The following is a 22,435-nucleotide window of genomic DNA, read 5'->3' as shown; positions in this document are numbered from 1 at the left end:
TTAGCCGCTGCACTTGGGGAACATTAAATTTTCCGGACCGACTGACCTTCATTTCTTAAAGTAATGAGGGACACTCGTTTCTCTTCACTTAGCTGATTGGCTCTTGCCATAATATGAATTGTAACAGTTGTCCAATAGGGCTGTCAACTGTGTATCCACCTGACTTCTGCACAACTCAACTGATGGTCCCAACTCCATAATAAGGCAAGAAAGCCACTAATTAACTCTGAAAATGCCACCTGTGAAGTGGAAACCATTTCAGGTGACTACCTCATGAAGGTCATTGAGAGAACACCAAGGGTTTGCAGCACTATCAAAAAAGCAAAGGGGGGCTACTTTGAAGAACTAAATATAAGACATGTTTTCAGTTATTTTACAGTTTTTTGTTAAGTAGATAATGCCACATGTGTCATTCATAGTTGTGAGGCCTTCAGTGATAATCTACAATGTAAATAGTCATGAAAATAAAGGAACGCATTGAATGAGAAGGTGTGTTCAAACTTTGGCCTGTACTGTATAGTGTGTAGGTAAATAATCTACAGCATAGATTGCAGCATTGTATCATGCCCTCAAAGGATCAATGGTGTCTAAAACAAAGTGTGAGGAGATGTTCTTCTGTCTGCACTCACCTTTCCAGTGAGGATAACACATGGGGCACTACAGACAACCTGGACCTGGACTTATCGCCGAGTACATGCCGAAACACAAGGAGATGGAGGAGAAGAAGAGAGGCAAGAGGAAAGGGTGTCGGAAGGAGGAGGTGAGTTAAGGAAAGAGGGTACTCCAGGCAGGAAGAGTCGCAGAAATCTAATCTCAATATAATGAATGCACACAGAGGGTTTCAAAATGTCTTTTAGGATTTATATATAAATGACTCTTTCATTACAATATGCACGGCATAGTACATACATACATACAAAATAGTAAGGCTAGGCAATTTTTAGTTGCTTTGGCGAAAGAGAGCGGATGACAGTTGGCTTGAGTCCAGTAGAGCAGGACGGCTCTGCAGAGTCGCGTAATTACGACTTCATGATTTCATGAACAGCTGAAGGAGCGGCGGTGTACATAGCAGAAACCTGTGTGCGTCGCCTCTATACCGTGGCGGGCCGCCATCAACATATCAACACTAAAGACGGGGGCTGTGGTCCGTAGTAGAGCGGCGGCCTGCCAATGAGAAGGGGTGGTTGTTCAATCCCTGCAGTCCTATGTCAAAATCGAAAACCCTTAACCCTGAGTACGGGGGTGTACTTGTACAGCAGCCTCGGGCCACAGTGTACTTGTGTGTGTGAAATGGTTGCTGTATTATGTAGAAGAACTTGAATAGTTGTTGACACTAGAAAAGTGCTATAGAGAGCAGTCCATTTATCGTTTTAGTCCAAGAGAACTCGGGTATCTTAGCCAAGTTTTACTCAAACCATTTGGTGCTTTTTTTAAATATATTTACACAGACACATGTTAGATAAGAGCCAGGGCTCCTGGGCCTACAACACCTTGTTGTGCGGCTCAGGCAGAAGGACCGCAGAGTTAGCTAAACATTAATTTTCCCAGACAACAGAGTTGGATTTGCCTTTTTGCGGAATAAACGCTGCTGTCGGCTGCTCTCCTTCTAACATCTTTACTCGTGCTGAGTTTTAAATTCCATTGGATGCACCACCGCCCCCCCCCCTGACTGCTGAGAGGTTTATAGCTTCGGAAAGGGCAGATGTGCGCATGCGTGTGTCATTCAGAACACAAGACAAAATAAGAGTGTTCTTCAATACAGAACATTTTTTCTCGATTATACTATATTTGTGATCGTTGGGTCAAAATCTAAATTAAAATCAAAATTCAATAATTGCCAGCCCTCGCTAATGGTAAACATTTCCTGTGAATCTTTACAGTTATTCCTTAAAGAAGCAACCAGGCCTGCCTGTTGCCCCATCAAAACGTCTTTCTGTATTCCATTTTCAACACAGAAACATCTGGAGATGTTGCTGCTAAATAAGTGTATTTGATCCAGACTACTGTGCATGTATCTTGTTGGCTCCAGTTAAGGACTTTTGGCCTTACATTTAGTAGTTCTTCAGTCTGAATGCAGGAGATACTGGACACTCTGGAGTCCTATGGATTGGTCCCCTCATCAGCCTTGCATTTTCCACCAAAACAGAAGATTTTAATCTAGTAAAACACGGTCAACTAGAATTCACTCACACCTCCCATTAGTTCTTCTAACCCTTGTATCATTGTCTCTGCATGCCCCCCCCCCCACACACCACCTCCTTGGGTCTACTAAAGGCACCTTCAGCAGACGGCAAGCTGGCGACCAGAGCAGGAAAGAAGGGCGAGGAAGTGGAGGAAGAGGAGTATGTGGTGGAGAAGGTTTTGGACCGCAGAGTGGTGAAGGGAAGAGTAGAGTTTCTGCTGAAATGGAAGGGGTTCTCAGAGGAAGTATGAGTCTATAATATTAATGCTTGGTGTTCTTGGTCCTGAGATATATAACATATTGCAAATAAGTGTCAGCTTGGTATCATGCCCTCAAAGTTGAAGGTTTGGTATTTTGACACTAAAGTGCAGACCCACAAATAACCTTAAATAACCTAAGATGGCAATAGAAAAAGGAATAATAGTAATGATAATTAGCATGAGAATGGATTGTCTAAAAACAAAGTGTGAGGAGATGTTCTTCTGTCTGCACTCACCTTTCCAGTGAGGAGAACACATGGGAGCCGCAAGAAAACCTGGACCTGGACCTTATCACCAAGTACCTGCAGAAACACAAGGACGAAGGAGAAGAAGAAGAAGGAGGGCAAGAGGAAAGTGTCAGGGAGGAGGAGGTGAGTGAAGGAAAGAGGTACTCCAGCTGAAAGAGTCCCAAAGAGTCCCAGAATCTAATTCAATATTATGAATGCACAGAGAGGGTTTCACAAATGTCTTTTAGGATTTATCATTATACCGTAATTCCTAAAAGAAAACAGTAGTCGATTAAACTGCGGCTCTGATAGTGGTCGGGGGGGCAATCGGATAAATAAAGGCGTGAAAAATCAGTTTTGATAATCTCCCGGTGCCTTTCATATAATGGCTGTCACGTTTATCGTAATGTACATTTCTACCAATTTAACTTAACAGATTCAACAATATATTCATGCTTGTTTTTCGGGATTATGGTTCTCATGTAAAGTATTATTTGTGATCAAATTTAGATTTTTGATATAGTTAAGAAACAAAGAGTGCCAACCAATCCCTGAGACGGAGAGGCTGATAAAGCACTACCAATCCCAGACCATCACCGGTTGTTACCGCCTGGCTCAAGGCCGGTAACAAAAGGCCACTCAGATATATCAATTCAATTTTATTTCGATAGCGCTAAATCACAACAACAAAGAGCAGGTCTAGACCGGAAACAAACAGGCCACGCAGATAGTTAATCCAAACTTTATTAACACACACACAGCGTAACCATGGTAATGCTTTATGATGTCACCCTACAAGTGTTCTCTGGGATTGAGGTCCGGGGGTTGGGCTGGCCGCTCCATGACATCAATCTGGTTCATCTGGAACCAAGACTTTGCTCCTTCCTGGTGTATTTGGGTCCTTGTCTTGTTGAATGCATTTCCTCTTCAGCATAAGGCAACGTGACCTCTTCAAGTATTCTGATGTATTGGAACTGATCCATGATCCCTGGTATGTGATAAACAGGCCCAACCCCACAGGATGAGAAACCTCCCATAACCACCCTGCTTTACTGTCTTCACAGTGGACTGGGGCTTGATTTCAGTGCAGGGGGGTTGGAGGACAAACTGTCTTCGGCTCCTAGACCCAAAAAGAACAGTTTCCCTCTCATCAGTCCCCAGAATGTTGCTCCATTTCTCCTTTGGCCAGTCAATGTGTCCTTTGGTTGTTTCCCACGTCGGTCAGGCTTTGGATGCCATTTCAAGGCACTTTAAATAATTTTGACAGAGTTGCTTATAATCTTCTGCACTTCTTTAAACGTTTCTTTCCCTCTCATATCAACTTTTAATGAAAGTCCGCTGTTCCTCAGAGCAATGTCTGGAACGAGCCATTTTGCTGAGTATTTCAGTGTGAAATGCACTTTAACCAGCATACACAACATGTTCTTCCTTCCTTAAACATGTATATAATATATACAGTATATAGATTAATTATTGGCCATAACTGACACCTGTTTCTTCACAGAATCAATCAGCTCACTAATTGAACACAACACTGCTATTATTTTGAACATGCTCCTTTCAGTTACAGATTCAATTCCACAGAATGAGCAGCATGCATGTCAGGACTGTTGGTTTGGCCTGTGTTTGTCATAAGCATCAGTGATGCTGCAATACTGCTGGCTATACAAGTTTGATTTAGCAAAAACGACAACCTAAAACAAAAGGTCAAAGGTCAACTGGTGCCCCTCATTGCTAATGCCTATCAGGAACAATGGTTCCAATTTACTTTACTGGAGAAGAGCTGTTCCAGCAACATGAAGAGAACACGGTAACCCCTACAGATACCAGTGAAAGCTAAAAATCTATGGGAATATGTTATATTTACAACTCTCCCGGCACTAAAAATCCTGGATGATCCCCAATTTGTTACCGGCTGGCTAAAGGCTGGCAACAAAATGGAGGCCACACATAAATTGATCAAAAGTAGTTTATTTATCACAAACTAACCAACAATTGATGCATGGATTCCCATAATGCAACTCCATAATAGTGATGTTGGCAGATAATTAACCCTCATGTCGTCCTCCGGTCAAAATCACCTGTTGTCCTACATCAGTGTTCTTTTTAATTACCCAAAATAACATGATTGATTCCACACAACGCTCTTTGTCAAGTACAAATCTCTACTTTCATCAATTTTGGGGCGTCTTATTCAATTTTATAGCATTTGGAGAAAACGTTGAAGTGTTTTTTAAATAGTTTTGAGTAAAAGTTGAAATATTCCAGTCTGTGATTATCATCAACATCCATTCCTTTAAGTTTATTCTAAATAATTCCTAATTTATGCTTTTCTCACTCAAACATTAGGTATAATTTCCTATACATGAGGTTTATTGACCATAAATTCCAATAATAACTGTAAGAAAGTAAAAGTTAATAAGTTGGTGTAATGTATTGTTAAACGTCAAAAAAGTGACAAAAACTGAAAAGAAATTAAAAACATTCATACAAAGCCTCAACAAAAGTGTTGATTTTCAATTTTGACGGGAAGACTACACAAGGGTTAAGAAAAGTATTGCGACAGTCAAACAATGTTCCATAAACATGCTCTAAATGTTGTTTCTAGTTTAAGATAGAGCTCTACAGCATGGCACCTCACTAACTCACTCTCTTGGTTTTTCTCTGTTGATAGAAACGGAGAGGAAGAGGAGTCAAACGTCACCGCTGTCAGCAGTGTGACAAATCCTTCACATCAGGATATTTAAAGATTCATCAGAGAGTTCACACTGGAGAGAAGCCGTACAGCTGTGATCAATGTGGGGCAACTTTTTCTCAGAGTGGTAGCCTTAAAAAACACCAGCGCATTCACACTGGAGAGAAGCCGTACAACTGTGAGCAATGTGGGAAAACTTTTTCTCATAGTGATAGCCTTAAAAAACACCAGCGCATTCACACTGGAGAGAAGCCGTACAACTGTGAGCAATGTGGGAAAACCTTTTCTCATAGTGATAGCCTTAAAAAACACCAGCGCATTCACACTGGAGAGAAGCCGTACAGCTGTGAGCAATGTGGGGAAACCTTTTCTCAGAGTGGTAACCTTAAAACTCACCAGCGCATTCACACTGGAGAGAAGCCGTACAGCTGTGAACAATGTGGGGAAACCTTTTCTCATAGTGATAGCCTTAATACTCACCGGCGCATTCACACTGGAGAGAAGCCGTACTGGTGTGAACAGTGTGGGGAAACGTTTTCTCATAGTAGTAACCTTAAAAGACACCAGCGCATTCACACTGCCTCGTTGTGAACATGTTTCAGAGCCAAGCTGTTTCCTCCTCCTCATGCCCTGATAGCTGTGTTGTTATATTCTGATCTTCTCTCCACATTGAAGGCTGACCAGCAGTAACTTTATCTTCTGATCAACATGTATGTTATTGAGGATAAGCTGGACTGTTTTCTGCCTGTCCTCAGAACCCTTTACCATTTAGGGACCAGAATCGGTGCCTGAACCCATCCTTTTAAAAATATATTTTTTAAATGTATAAAAAAAAAAAAAAAAAGGAGCACAAAAAGACAGTCAGCAACATTTAAGAACGGCTTGCTTATTACGATATGGTCCAAAATAAAATGTAATATTTCTACAGTAATGACAAAAACAACCACTAGATGGAAAAAGGCAGCACTGGTATTTCAGTAGCACCAAAATCCCCGTTACTTTTCGGTCCGATAGATACCGGGTGTTAAGGCACCGGTGCCGTACTAGCACCGGGTTTTGGTACCCAACCCTAACCACAATGTACCCACCGTGGGAAGGAGAAGGCCCAAAGGAGAAACATTAAGACGTTTACAGATGTTTTGGTTGGAAAACATTTCAAACATGTTTGAAACTTTTTTTATTTAGTAAAAACTTTCTTCTCATCTCTAGAAACATACAAGTTATTTTGGGCTGACAGGAAGTCATTGTAATAATTTTAGGAATACATTTTTGTCACCCTTATCTATTTCTAAACTCCCAAAAGTTGGCAGAAACTATAACTTTTGAGCATTGTGAGTTTAAAAAGTGCAAATTCAATATTTGTGTAAATTGGTCCAAACAGTCCTCACCATTACAACACACTAGAAGTTGGCCATTTTTAATTGTTTAAAAAAAAGTTATTGTTGTTTTGTAGTTTCAACATGTTTTTCTACTTTGTGGAATTTCATTTAATAATCTTTGTCTGACATTTCATATTTTCTGTGACTGAATGTGGTTTCAAATCTGTTGATGTCTGTTCAGATAATTAAACGAGGCCTCGTGCTGATTATTTGTGATTTGATTTGGTGGATTTATCCTTCCTGCCGTTTCTGTGTTTAAACTCCTTGATAAGAGAACGTTTCCATCCACTAAAAGTGCTGAAAGACTCAGATTATTATTCTAAGTGTCTGACAACATTATGGGATGGATCCCTACAGAGAAAGACCTTTTAGTTAAAGAGTAAGATTCTTTTAGTTTAACATGAAACAGCCCCGAAATCACCATCACCAAACCCACCAGACTCCATGTAAATAATCACTACTTTTAGCGTGTATAGAGCAGCATATCTCCACCAGACTCCATGTAAATAACCTGGGGTCTTATTTATAAAACTGCATGTATAATAAAATAAAATAAATCAGATTTATTAAAACCATGTGCATGCACATCTGTAAGTAATATTTTGTTTATAAATCATATATTATCTAGAAGTGTGCATATGTGAATCAGCATCTTATCCCTCCCTGTACACGCCCACTTTTAATTTTAATATGTTGTTATTTAAAGCATAACTTGTGTATATTTCAACCTGCCCGCTGGCCGCTGGCCGCGGCCTGCCGGCAGACCTGCGAGTTGCGTCAGTGTCCACTCTCTCTGTAAAAGTAGAGATGAGCAGCGCAGCGTCCGTGGTCTCAGCCTCAGGTTACAGGACGCGCTCCAAAGATTAAGTGTGACGATATTAATGTAGCGATATTCCCAGATGATAATAATGGCAGATTGGTCAGAGACCAATACATTCATGATTTCATTTTCTTACTGCTTGTCCTTCTCTAATAAAGGGTAGTATGTGTTACTCCTTAATAAGTGGGCCTAATGTTTTTTTATTATAGCTTACATTGGTTTCATAACCTTCTCAATTAGTCTCACATCCCTGGACCAATAACTTGGCCTATATACAGCAAGTATGTAGTGGAGTTTATATTCATCACACCGGGAACACCACAATGCTTCTTAATCTTTTTAGTTTGGTGCGGCCACTGGTCAGAAGAATAAAAAAACATGAATATTGTTTTACATATATGCTCACAGCGTGTATTGAAGTCACTTACTTCTATTTCTAGTTGTTGAATAATCATGATTGTTCTGTATGAACATTAAATGTACAAGGAATTAGGAATATTTTATAGAGATTTGTGCATGGTTGTAAAACATGTTCTCACGTTGTGAATAAATTAAGCCTAAAGTCCGTAGGGTCCATTTCCCGAGGAACATTAGTTCCCTCTGCTCTCTTTTGAGGCAAAGTAGATATTTTTAAACCCCCATACATTCAGTAGGGTCTGCTATGTTGGGCTTTTTTTCTCCGTTTGATAAGAGCCGTATTTCCCTTTTTCCATATTCTTCCCCTCCTCGTTACTTTCCATTCGAAGCTGCTGTCCATTGGGTGAAACATTTGGCGCATGCGTCTTCTCATCTCTGCATCAGTAAATCTGTGATTGATACCATGGTCTATTTGAGAAAGCCGTGAACGTGCACTTATCCCAGCTATCTCCACCTGGCTGGACATAGCTCCACCTGTTCATCCTGGCTCGGCAAACGTGCAACCGATTAAGCCGCGATGAGCAGGTCACACTAAGTCAAGCCGCGCTTTTTCACTTATCCTGGATATCTTTATTTTACTTTCGTGCATCAGGCCCCTGGTGTGTAATTGGAAAAAAATAAAATAAGAACCAAAAACAAAGTTATTACTAGAATATAACAAGAAACAACAACACGAGCGCAAATGACTAGGAGCCAAGTTACCACAACAGTGCATGTAATGATCTGGCGCTGAAGAGGCGGTCAGCCCGGGTTTATGTATTGCAGTGGGTGATGAGTGATGAGGAACAGCTGAGTGGATGACGGAACGTAGATGGAAAGCCACGCCTCTAGATCCCCTGGAACACCCTCACGGCAAGACAGACAAGACACACAGAAGAAAGGGAAGACACGACACAGGTTGGGGAATGCAGCAGACCACAACACTTAACCCTTGTGACAGGAAAAATGCACCAGATGACCTTCTATCCAAGCAGGGAGATGAATACAGAGATTTGGGTACTAGCCTCTACAGTCCTCCGCTTTACCAACTGAGCTATCAAAGGGAGCTAGCACATACAAACACACTTCCCATTTTTGTCAATGTGATAACACAGGACCCCCTGGAGGGACTTTCAGTGCTAGAGCGCACTTATAGTCTCAATGCCCAGATGTATTACAAGATTTGAAGTTTGTGTTTCCTTCCAAGAAGTTGACCTGGGTTTGATTCCCAGCCATCGCAGTTGCTTTCTGTGAGTGATGTTACTTGCTTTATTTTACAAGAAGTCAGCAGAAAGGTTACTTGCCCAACCTGGTTTGATAGAACCTTAGATCTCTTTGGGCTGCACGATTATGGCCAAAATGATAATCAATTATTTTGATGAATATGGAGATCACAATTATTTGTTGATTTTCTACTCCAAATTTCTGTAAAGGAAGGTTTCACCAATCGTTTAATCTCAGGTTAACAAGGAAGCAAGTTGATTGATGGATGATTCTAGTTACTTCACCAAGTTCAGCCCAAAGGATACAGCTGTAAGACATCACATTGGTTGGCTTCCAGCTATGTAATATATGCAAAAGGCAGAGATGGGATTTGAATCCACGCCTCCAGCAAGACTGGAGCTTTAATCTAGTGCCTCAGGCCACTCTGCCACACTACTTGCAAGCCAATGGCATCTTTGATGGCGGCAAAGGTGAGTCACTGATTTGCAACGTGTAGAGCTGTAAATCTGCTCCCTAAAACAATAACATCTTTACATTCTAGAACTTCAACCCAACTTTCTAGAACTGGAGCTTAACATTCTAGAATTTAAAGCTAACATTGTAGAATGGCAGCTTAACATTCTTGAACTGCAACATTTCAGAAATTTTAAGTAAAATGTTTGGACGGCAACTCTAAACTTGACAAGTGCCTGGCTAGCTCTGTCGGTAGAGCATGAGACTCTTAATCTCAGGGTCGTGGGTTCGAGCCCCACGTTGGGCGGTGGTGTTTTAGAGAGTGGGAATGCCTGAGTTCTGCCGAGTATTAGCGGTTCCATCATAGTGTAAAAATCCCTGTAGATTACCAGAATAAAATTTGCCTGTATTCTACAATCATGGCCTTTGCTGACCTCCTGTTCCTCAGATCAAACTAAAGTCTGGTGACAATGCATGTTCAAATTCTACAACTTCAACATATTGTTCTAGAACTGCAACTTAACATTCCAGAGCTGCAAGTTAACATTCCAGAGCTGCAAGTTAACATTCTTAAATTTTGACCTAACATTCTAGAAATTAAACCTAACATTCTAGAACTACAACATAACATTGTAGAACTGTAAGTAACATTTTAGGACCATAGCTCTTAATATTCTAAAACTACAACCTATTGTTCTACAACTGCAACTTAACATTCCAGAACTGTAGTTAAACATTCTAGAACTTAAACCTAACATTCTAGATCTTCAGCTTACCATTCTAGAACTACAATGTAAGTTTTTAGGACTATGAGCAACCTTTTGGGAACGTAACTTGTAAAAATTCTATAACTTCAAACTATTCTTCTTGAATTGCAACTCAAATTTCTAGAATTAAAGCTTAACTTTCTAGAACTGCATCTTTAAATTCTAGAACTTCAACATAACATTTTAGAACTGCAGCTCAACATTATAGAATTTAATGCTGACATTGTAGAATGCCAGCTTAACATTCTAGAACTTCAACCTAACATTAAGAAATACTTAAGAAATGCCTGGCTAGCTCAGTCGGTAGAGCATGAGACTCTTAATCTCAGGGTCGTGGGTTTCGAGCCCCACGTTGGGCGGTGGTGTTTTAGAGAGTGGGAATGCCTCAGTTAATGCACAGTCTCAGATGGCTGTATTGGGGTGGATCGGCTGTCAATCGCAAGATTAGCAGTTCCATCCCAGTGTAAAAATCCCTGTAATTTACCAGACTAAAATGTGCCTGCATTCTACGATCATGGCCTGTTATGACCTCCTGTTCCTCAGATCAAACTAAAGTCTGGTGACAATGCATGTTCAAATTCTAAATCTTCAACCTATTGTTCTAGAACTGCAACTTAACATTCTAGAACTACAATGTAACATTTTAGAACTGTAATTAACATTTTAGGACCGCAACTCTTAAAACTCTAAAACTTCAACCTATTGTTCCAGAACTGCAACTTAACATTCCAGAGCTGCAAATTAACATTCTTTAACTTTGACCTAACATTCTAGATTGACAGCTTAACATTCTAGAAATTAAACCTTACATTCTAGAACTACAACATAACATTGTAGAACTGTAAGTTAACATTTTAGGACATTTAGTAACATTTTGGGAGTGGGGGTGCTAAATGAACAGGGACAGAGGTAGTTTTTTATGTGATGTAGGCTATGATTGGTATTTTACAAATCACACGCTATAATATGGTAGAGAAGTAGATAGAAACAGATAGTGGCAATAAAGTCAGATATTTAATAAGTGGAAGAAACAATATGATTTATTTTTAGAGTCTACTTGAAGCTTTTATATTTGTCTCTCACTTACACACACGTTGTTCTGCATCCATCTCCTCCCAGCCCTTCCCATTTAGCAGCCCCAAGACACACACCACACACACACACACACACACACACACCACACCACACACACACACACACACACACACACACACAAAACACACACACACAAACACACACACACACACACACACACACACACACACACACACACAACCACACACACACACACACACACAACACCCACACACACACACCCACACACACACACACACACACACACACACACACACCACACACAACACCCACACACAAACACACACACAACACACAACACACACACACACACACACACACACACACACACACACACACACAACACACACACACACAAACACACACACACACACACACACAACACACACACACACCAACACACAACACACACACACACACACACACACACACACACACACACACACACCACACCACACACACCACACACACACACACACACACACACACAACCCACACACACACACCACACACACACACACACAACACAACACACACACACACAACACACACACCACACACACGATATTGACAAATGTGATATTGCAATATTGATTATGAATACTGCAATATCAATATGAATTCTGATATTTTAAACATATGTAAAATTACAAAATAGATTCATAACAAATTAAACAAGTTTTCTGACAACAAAAGGCAGTTTCAACTGACAGGTTCAGCACCCTGAGCAGTTGGGGGGGTACAATGCCTTGCTTAAGAGCACCTAGCAGGGCCTAAGAGGTTAAGTGGCATTTCTCCAGCCTCTAATTGACACTTTGGTCCACATGGGGACTTAAACCATCCAGTTCCCAAACCAAACCCCAACAGACTGAGTGACTGCAAACCCCTAAACATTTGACCCCGACATGATTTGAACACGCAACCTTCTGATCTGGAGTCAGACGCGCTACCGTTGCGCCACGAGGTCTCCTGGTCAATAAACATACACATCTACTTTCTTTTAGATTATTGCATATACACATCAACTTTTTTTTGATTAATGCATATTCACATCAACACAGCAATGCAACGGTAGCGCGTCTGACTCCAGATCAGAAGGTTGCGTGTTCAAATCACGTTGGGGTCAAATGTTTGGGGGGGGGCAATAGCTCAGTCTGTATGGAGTTGGGCTAGGAACCAGAAGGTTACCGGTCCCCATGCACACCAAAGAACGGAGTGTGAATTGGTGGCACTTCACCTCCTGGGCACTGCCAGGTGCTCTTGAACAAGGCACTGTACCCTCCCAACCGCTCAGGGCGCTTGACCACTCCAATTTGAATGTCAGTTGATATATATCTTTTGTTCTAAGAAAAATTCTTTAATTTGTTATGTATCTATTATGTAATTTTACATACGTTTAAAAATATCAGAATTCATATCGATATTGCAGAATACATTTTAGTTATCCTAACACTTTTAACTGAAACACTGGCGGTGAGCTCCAGGTGCTTTTTGTTGGGGCCATCTGTAGATGCTATAAACCAGGTTTCGTACAGATCTGTCGCACGGCCTAGGACGAGTTCAAAAAAGTTGGTTTTACGCTTATATTGCGAAAAGCCCTTTGAGCATAAATGGGCGTGGCCTATATCCGGAGACTCAGCTTAATTCAGTGAACTTGGATGTAAAGACTTTTAATTTTTAATTTCAAATGTGGGAGTTATAGGTATACATTTGACCTCACTGTAGCACCACTTAGTGGTCCAAATGTGTATTATTTGGTAAGTCAAGTCTGCTACCCATTGTACATCATCAGCCTGTTAATTTCCAGTAATTCACGTAAAGGTAAGTTATGTAGACGAATAATGGAATAGAAAAAGCAAAATCCTTTGAAAAACAATAGGGTTCCACATCCGTGCTGTGTGAACCGCACAGCCTTGCTCCTGAGATCCACAAATCCTCGGCTAAGGGGTCCAAGCCCGAGGATGCGGACCGCAGTAGCAGGAAAGCGCTAAACATGAAACCTGGGATGATATTTATGTCATGCTGCTCAGAGGCTCTGTACCAATTTTGGTAAAGATAGGCCATTAGGGGGTGCTGTTGTTAAGTTTTTTGCCGCCAGTTCAAAATGGAGCTGAACACGGAGGAGGATTCCTCCCTAACGGCCGCTCTGCTCTGCTCCGTGCCCCCGCTGTCCGGTAATAGTTAAAGCAGATAAAAACCTAAAGAACACTCAAAAACTTCAAGATAAAACTTACTTAAGAAGCTTCTTCATTCACATTCAAGAGAAGGCCTGTTTCCAGCCAGACTATGAATTGATTCATGAAATGCCTGTTATTAATATATAGACAGTCCCATATGGTCTAGCGGTTAGGATTCCTGGTTTTCACCCAGGTGGCCCGGGTTCAACTCCCGGTATGGGAATAGGTATTTAGCCGATGAAGATCTGTACGATCTTTCACATTAGTCCTGTATTAAATCAGAGTTCTAGCTACATACAGGCAACAAAGTGGAAAATTAACTCAAGATGTGTCTAATTAGAATGAGTGAGTACAGCTGTATCTGTTAACCGGTATATTATCTTAAGCATGCAATTGATATGGGTTGATCAGAAATTGGCTGAATAGAAAACTACATCAACAGCATCAACATTGAGCTTCAGATCAATGGTGTTCTCCGGGACTTTCGAGGCCTTGTAGTATTGGTTAGCAGCTGGTAGAAAAATCTCCCCATCGGGGAATCGAACCCCGATTTTCCGCATAGCATGCAGAGAAACTGTCCATTATACTAACAAGGAATGCCCAATCTTAAAATTTGGCACATCATTTGATGAGTGGCGCTATTCCAGCATTTAGGCCATAGTCAATACATGTAGATATATTTAGGTTTAGTACATGTTTGCAGGAGAAAACAAAATCATGGGTTGGGCATGTCTGCTTCCACCAGTTATCTCCCCACTATCGCACAGCTCATCATGCATGTGAAAACAATATGAACACAGGACTCATGCACACACACAGCAAATCACAGAAACAAATATGACAGCAGTCGTAACACACACACAATCTCAGCTGATTAAAAAGCTGAAAAAGCAGAATAATATGGTTTAAAGAGGCTTATCTTGACAGTATCAGAACACCAGGAGGACTTCCTGGTGACCATGTTACACACACGCACACTCACATACATTCTCACGTACACACAAGCACACAGAAACATATATACACACATACACGCTCACAAAGACAGACGCATACACACACACACACTATTGGTCATAACGTAAGTGTGATTTGGAATTGAATGTACAATGTTCCCAGTGTATTTGTTATGGAATTAAAAGCTATTCTCAGGATAATTTTGAGCATTATTCACTGGTTTTATTCACAATGCACAATGTTACCATTACCTGAGGTAGTTTGCAGCTGCCGGTTGTATTAGTGTTTTAGTGGGGGACTGTATGTATTCAGGTGTTTTAGTGGGTCTTTACATGTGCTCATCTGCTGTAAAGCACAATTCATGCTCCATTGGACCACCATGTCAAAAATTCACCTAGGAAAACCTAACACTATGTATTCAAAACCCTAAAATTCAGTGACATCAGTCATTTTACTAGCAAAGATCATTGATAACCATCCATGTAATTTTTAGTTAAGAAAAAAACCATTTCTGATAAAGAAACTTCACCCAAGTCAAATTTGACCCAAACACTAAGTGAAAACAAGTTTTAAACTAAGATAGACTCAAGCCTACTAGTGGGTACTTGCCATGCTGACTGTTGTAGTTAATCGAAACTGCAACAGTGTTGATCCCAAAGTGATCACCTTTTCCTGCAATGGTTTTAGTTTGGAGGAATGCATAAAGTAATGGCAAAAAGAAACAGTTGTGCTTCCTGGCAGATACAATCATTCATTGAATAGAATTTATCAGAGAAGTATGGTTAAAATCAGTTCAGTTTAATATCAGCACAGATATAAGTAGGTACATGCAGAAACCTGTCAAATGCGCGTCAGGTTGGCAGCCTGGTCGCCCAGCGTCAGGTTGGCAGCCTGGTCGCCCAGCGTCTGGTTGGCAGCCTGGTCGCCCAGCGTCTGGTTGGCAGCCTGGTCGCCCAGCGTCTGGTTGGCAGCCTGGTCGCCCAGCGTCTGGTTGGCAGCCTGGTCGCCCAGCGTCTGGTTGGCAGCCTGGTCGCCCAGCGTCTGGTTGGCAGCCTGGTCGCCCAGCGTCTGGTTGGCAGCCTGGTCGCCAGCGTTGGTTGGCAGCCTGGTCGCCCAGCGTCTGGTTGGCAGCCTGGTCGCCCAGCGTCTGGTTGGCAGCCTGGTCGCCCAGCGTCTGGTTGGCAGCCTGGTCGCCCAGCGTCTGGTTGGCAGCCTGGTCGCCCAGCGTCTGGTTGGCAGCCTGGTCGCCCAGCGTCTGGTTGGCAGCCTGGTCGCCCAGCGTCTGGTTGGCAGCCTGGTCGCCCAGCGTCTGGTTGGTTTTGAGCCGTTTTTGTCCGTTCCGGGGCAATTGAACATCTGCAAGATTTTGAATAGCTGCCTCAGCTTCTACTTCATTGGTTTCCAGTTGTGCTGAAAAATATGTAGAAATCATTAAGTTCCAACTACCCTTGACGTTAATACTGTAAAGAATTCACCATTAAGGCTTTTTTGTTTTTTATTAAAAAGCAAGTATTAAGACTTGATGTCCCCAAAAGACTTCATTGGTAATTAGGCCAGTGGCGTTTGTTTACATCATTACAGAATCTCTAATGAGATTAAGCTAGCACAGCAGTTGTGTTCATGTGCTGCATTTACTTTGTTTGGGAAATTCCACGCTCTCTACAGAGCTACCTTAGCTGAAGTTGGCTGACTGACTATATAAATGTCTGAATAATTTGAGAAGCCAGCTGTATACCCACATTGTATGGTCAATATAGCTTAAATTAAACATGGGTTGAATCCCCATTCCAAAAGCCAGACAACTTAACCTTAATTTACTACAGTGTGCCACAAAGAACTTCAGCTGTAAACACAATTGCAGCATTTTCCCCAAGAGGGTTTCACAGAACCTGCTCACCTTCTTTAGCGGCTTGGATCAACTTGGACTCCATTGACTGGAGAAGTGCAAAGGCCCTCTTCATGGAGATATCATTGAGAGACACATCTGTAGTACAAAAGAAATTCAGTTAGTGTCTGCAAGTAGCTCGTGAAAGATTCTGTCTCTAACGTTCTTACCTCTAATCATTCTCCTCTGCAGCTCATCATCATGTCTTTCATTTGCGCCTCCAACTGGCAAACTCAAGCCTAAGGACAATACAACTGCTGTTAATCAAATGTTTCTGCTGTTTGACGCCACATATCATGAACTTGTTACAGCTAAATTTTATTTCAGTAATCAAGTAATTTACTCTACTCTTTACATTTTCTACACTCCACTACATATTTGAATACAAGCGTCATAACAGAAGAAATGTAACAACCTTTGTTAATCCAAACAGTCAGCACACAAAAACCAAAGACCCAAACAGCTCCCATCACTCCAGTCACCAAGAGAAACTGGTTCCTGTGCTACATGCCAGGTTAAAAACCATCATGCAGGTAGCACAGCTGTTGCTGATCAGCTCTGATTGGCTCTCTCTGCAGAGTCAGTGCTAGTTGAGATTCAGCCCATGAAAAATGGGAAATGGAAGCAAGGGACAATTATAGACGATATTGGAAAGAAAGTCCAGGAAGTTGTGTTTTTTACAAGAAAGAAAGTCAATGAGGTTTGTCTGAACACTGTTAGACTTTTTTTTGAAAATTTGCGTTAACTTACTGGCAACGTGCTGTAACTTCCTAGTTACAGTATCATAACTGTACATGTTTTTTACAGTATAATACCCTTACTGTAACTTAGTTTTTACAGTAGTAAAAATACCCTTAGTTTTACTGTTTAAAGAACTCCACAATGGCAAAGCCCCAGGGATTGATTAAATTCGTTGAGAAATATTGTAAGGAGAGGCTGTCTTGGTTGACACACCTCTTCAACATTGCGTGGAGGTCTGTGGCATTGCCTAAGGAGTGGCAGCGCCCCTCTTCAAGAAGAATGGCATCTGCCCATTACAGGAGTATCACTATGCTCAGCCTCCTTGGTAAACTCTACTCCAAGGTGCTGGAAAGTCAAGTTTAGCCAATCCTCAGCAAGGAGTGTGCCAATGTATGTAACATTTCAGCAAATGGCAGTGGTGGGATTTGAACCCACGCCTCCAGAGAGACTGGAGCCTTAATCCAGCGCCTTAGACCACTCGGCCACACTACCTGCAAATAGCACTTCCCCAAATCGTTACAAACACAAGGAACGTAACTAACCGTATGCTTGTTAATGTTAATGGAACAAAACGTCTGCAAGGGAAAAGCCAATACTTACATACTAAAAATGTATTCACTCTTTGTCATTTATCTCTGGCATTGTTGATTTTAGAACATTGTAACCAATGAGTAGGTTTAGGTCTGTGTGAATATGGGCTGAGCATTTACCTGGGCTGAATTTGTGAACATCTTCTTTTGCATATTCACTGTAAAGAACAATTACTCCTCCAACTGCCAACTATTGTTCCAGAGACAATAGGATATACAGTTTTAGATTGCAAGGTAACTGTCCAAGACCAAAGACTTCAATGAAATACCTCAAGGGATCCAAACAGTTTGTCAAAATGGGAAAGTTCATGTTTTTTGATTAGAAATTCGAGCACAGTTGTTCATCTACCATTCAAAAACAAAAATACAATCATGAAACACATATAACTTAGATTACCTAACTACAGCTCTGATTTAATACAGGCCAATGTCAGAGATCATACAGATCTTTCTGCAGACCTTCACCAGCTAAATACCTATTCCCATACCGGGAGTTGAACCCAGGCCACCTGGGTGAAAATCAGGAATCCTAACCGCTAGACCATATGGGACTGACCACATATCAATAACAGGGATTTCATGAATCAATTCATAGTCTGGCTGGAAACAGGCCTTCTCTTGAACGTGAATGAAGAAGCTTCTTAAGTAAGTTTTATCTTGAAGCTTTTGAGTGTTCTTTAGGTTAGTTAGGAGTTTAAACAGAGACACAACAGGAAGAATAAATCCATCAAATCAAGTCCCCAATAATCAGCATGTGTCCTTGTTTTATTTCAGGTAGTCAGCATGGAGCTGTTCCACATTCCCAGACATTTAAAACAAGTCAATCATTGGCGTTATTCTACGAGTCAGATGAATAAATCAGCTGTTTGCTATTTGAGCTGCTCTGTTTCCTGCTGCTCCGTCATTCTTTAGTGTCCTCTGGAAACAGGTTGCTGTCCTTTATGTGTCTTTTGGATGACATCATCAGTGTCTTTGCTTTAGTCTGAAGAAACTCCAACAGATTTAAAACCACATACAGTCACAGAAAATACAAACGGAATAGAAAATGTCAGACAAAGAATATGAAATGAAAAGTCCCCAAAGTAGGAAAATATAATGTTAATCTACCAAACAACAATAACTGGAGAGCATGCAATTAAACTTGGCCGACTTCCAGTATGTTGGTAATGAAGAGAGGAATGTTTGGACATCTTACAAATTAATTTTATTTTTATTTAACCTTTATTTAACCAGGAACAATCCCACTGAGCTGCAGTAACTCTTCTTCCAGGGAGTCCTGCCAAGACAGACGGCAATAAATTTCATAATACATTAAAGACAGGACAATGGTTGCATACTACACCACAAATCTCTAGAGATACTACAACACAAACAAGACATTACACTTAACTTAAGCTAATGCATCTTAAAAACAGGTTCCACTGAGATTTGAACTCATATCACTTGATTCAGAGTCCAGAGTGCTAACCATTACACCATGAAACCTTTAAAGAATTGGAAGGGTTTGCTAGGCAGTTTCTTTCATAATACCCACATGTATGATATTGAAGGCACACAACAATCATAATGAAGCAACAATTATTGGCCAACGTAGGTCATTTAGTTAGCTAAGCAAGTCAAGAACAGGTTTCAAAGGCTGTTCAGACAGTGAATACAGCAGTAGATATGTCTAATGTGTACAAACACATGGTAACTTTACATGTGTTGACAATAAAGATGCTCACAAAACACTTTATTGCAATTGAGTTTCTTGCGCACATTCATGTCCTCTTACATACAAAGAACTGCTAAATTCTTTATTGCCAATATGTCTCAGACATTAGTTCCAAAAATGAAAACACTAGTTGTCAGAAGAGGGATTTGAACCCACGCCTCCCGTGGAGGCTGTGACCTGAACGCAGCGCCTTGGACCGCTCGGCCATCCCGACTGATCCAAGAGGTGTTCAGTAGGACTTGTCTTCAAAATTATGATATAGTAAATTAAACATCTAATGATATAGTAGGTTCTCAGTCATCCATGTCATAGTTAACAAGGGAAGGTTTCTCAACTGTCAGCCCAAATATATGGGCGTTCATGGAGACATGGAAGAAAGTCACCAGGGTGGCGATGTGCTTGACAATGGCAATACATTGCACGGTATGTGAAGACAATGTGTAATACAGGCCAAATCCTATGGTGGGAATCAAGATCCACCAATGTTTCTGTCCATAATGTCCACCTGAATCCAGAAATGTCCCTGCCAGATGGGAAGTAGACTGACAATTGGGTCAACATTGTGCAATTATCTTCAAAATGTCCAACTGAGTCCACAAATATACCTACCAGATGGGAAATAAACTGATAACTGTCTTCATGGTCTAATCGTGTCAAATATTGCCGTACTTTGCAGAAGTTTTGTCTCTCATCCAAGAGACTTCTTTCGTTTTTTTTTTTACACAGAAAGGGTCTGACACTGAGACCACTTACCCACACATATCTGACAACTGAAAGCTGTGGGGAAAGGGGGGTCCCAAAGCTAATAGACCATTCAACAAGCAGTTCTGATGCACTATACTGGCCCATTCAGGATGAGCACTGTATACTCTGACTGCAGAAACACAAGTTCAGATTTCAGTGATACCAAATTTATATGGTGATTACAAGACTGAATGCAAAGTGTGTATCCCCCATGTAAATCAAAGCCTATCACTTCCAGTAAATACTGTCAAATTTGGAGCTCCTTCTGATTACATTAATGACCACATTATTCAAAATGGAGCTGAACACGGAGGAGGATTCCTCCCTAACGGCTGCTCTGCTCTGCTCCGTGCCCCTGCTGTCCGGTAATAGTTAAAGCTGATAAAAACCTAAAGAACACTCAAAAGCTTCAAGATAAAACTAACTTAAGAAGCTTCTTCATGTTCAAGAGAAGCCCTGTTTCCAGCCAGACTATGAATTGATTCATGAAATCCCTGTTATTAATATGTACTCAGTCCCATATGGTCTAGCGGTTAGGATTCCTGGTTTTCACCCAGGTGGCCCGGGTATTTTTATTTTTTTTATTTTTTTTTTGTTTATTTGAGAAGGGGACAATGTACACTGATCAACATTCAAACATAAAATGTAAGTGTACCCGAGATAGCCATAGGCTAGTTTTCATCGGCAGTCCCCTAGCCAGATGTTATTAGGCATCGTAAAATAATTAACATCCTAAAATAATAAACAGTTATAATACAATGAAGTTATTTATACAATAGATAAAAGGTTAAAAATTACTTAAATCACAACAATCGAATAAACAAAACAAAATCTAAAATAGATGATCCAGTTATTATTGATGGATGGGACCAGCTTAGTGTTGACACCATTGATTTTCAATCATCCATTTCTTAACATTACTCTTAAATGAGTAATAGGACGGGGACTCTCTAATTAATGGTGGTACTGAGTTCCACTGATGTGATGCTGTAAATGAAAAGACGGCCTGGCTGAATGCAGATGTTTTGAGTGGGATTGTGCAGTCCTTCCTTGCTGCACCTCTGGTAACTCTGTTGGCATTTGAGTTAAAGTTGATAAGGCCAGACAAAGGAGGAGGAGCTAAACTGTGTATGATCTTATAAACTAAGCAGACATTTCTGTATTTTATGAGGTTATCCCAACTGAGCAGTTTATACTTCTTTAGAATATGGCAATGATGGTAACGAAATGGCTTTTTATCTAGAGTTTTAAGTGCTTGTTTATATAATGATTTCAGTGGTTTTAAAGCTGTAGAGTGTGCATTGGACCAACTTATGAGACAGTAGGTGATGTGGCAGAGAACCAATGAGTGGAAGTATAGCTTAGCTGCCTCAGTTGATAGGAGGTTTCTGATATACCTGAAATTGGCCAGACTAAACTTTACTTTATTACAGACCCTCTTTATGTGGGTTTTGAAAGCAAGGTTTGAGTCTAAGTGCATTCCTAAATACTTATATTCTGAGACAACCATTAGTCTGTGTCCTGAAATGGAAATTTCTTGCCCTGCGTCTATGCGGGAGCCTTTGGTAATAAACATACAAACTGTTTTTGAAACATTCAGTTGCAAACAACAATGGTTAAGCCAGGATGTAACCTTCACTAGCACATCTGTTAGCTTGATTGCAACCTCTTCAGTAGTCTTACCATGAGTAAAAATAACTGTATCATCAGCATACATTAAAATATCACACTTTCCACAAACAGAGGGTAGATCATTAATATATATGCTAAAAAGGGTTGGACCAAGTATGGATCCCTGTGGGACCCCGGTGGAAAGACCAAGTGAGTTAGATTTATGGGTACCAATTTTGACATGTTGAGAGCGGAGTGAGAGATAAGATTTGATAAGATTGACCAAGCTTAAAGAGAAATTGAAATTCAGTAATTTATACAATAGGATGTTATGATTAACTGTGTCAAATGCTTTCTTTAAGTCAAGGAACACAGCCCCAACAACCCCGCCTTTATCCAGTGATGCCTTAACTTTTTCTATGAAGTAACATGTAGCTGTTTCAGTCGAGTAGTTGGCCCTGAATCCAAATTGCATTGGGTGCAGTGGAAAGGAGCTGTTGTTGAGATGGTCGATGATT

General features: G+C 40.8%; 5 non-coding genes across 5 annotated transcripts; 2 read left to right on the top strand and 3 right to left on the bottom strand.

The window, feature by feature from the left end:
- The first annotated feature begins 9,870 nt into the window (after positions 1 to 9,870).
- On the top strand, positions 9,871 to 9,943 carry trnak-cuu (transfer RNA lysine (anticodon CUU)). Its single transcript has one exon. It is a non-coding gene; the product is annotated as a tRNA-Lys (tRNA).
- A 2,450-nt stretch (positions 9,944 to 12,393) lies between these two features.
- trnaw-cca (transfer RNA tryptophan (anticodon CCA)) lies at positions 12,394 to 12,465 on the bottom strand. The gene has a single exon. It is a non-coding gene; the product is annotated as a tRNA-Trp (tRNA).
- A 1,361-nt stretch (positions 12,466 to 13,826) lies between these two features.
- Positions 13,827 to 13,898, top strand: trnae-uuc (transfer RNA glutamic acid (anticodon UUC)). Its single transcript has one exon. It is a non-coding gene; the product is annotated as a tRNA-Glu (tRNA).
- Positions 13,899 to 17,668: 3,770 nt separating this feature from the next.
- trnal-aag (transfer RNA leucine (anticodon AAG)) lies at positions 17,669 to 17,750 on the bottom strand. Its single transcript has one exon. It is a non-coding gene; the product is annotated as a tRNA-Leu (tRNA).
- Positions 17,751 to 18,327: 577 nt separating this feature from the next.
- Positions 18,328 to 18,399, bottom strand: trnae-uuc (transfer RNA glutamic acid (anticodon UUC)). Its single transcript has one exon. It is a non-coding gene; the product is annotated as a tRNA-Glu (tRNA).
- Between the last annotated feature and the right edge of the window lie 4,036 nt (positions 18,400 to 22,435).

Source organism: Etheostoma spectabile, unplaced genomic scaffold (genome assembly GCF_008692095.1).
Source record: "Etheostoma spectabile isolate EspeVRDwgs_2016 unplaced genomic scaffold, UIUC_Espe_1.0 scaffold00019256, whole genome shotgun sequence".
Classification (NCBI taxonomy): domain Eukaryota; kingdom Metazoa; phylum Chordata; class Actinopteri; order Perciformes; family Percidae; genus Etheostoma; species Etheostoma spectabile.
Note: the sequence above shows the minus strand (reverse complement) of the source record. Positions and strands in the feature narration are given on the sequence as shown.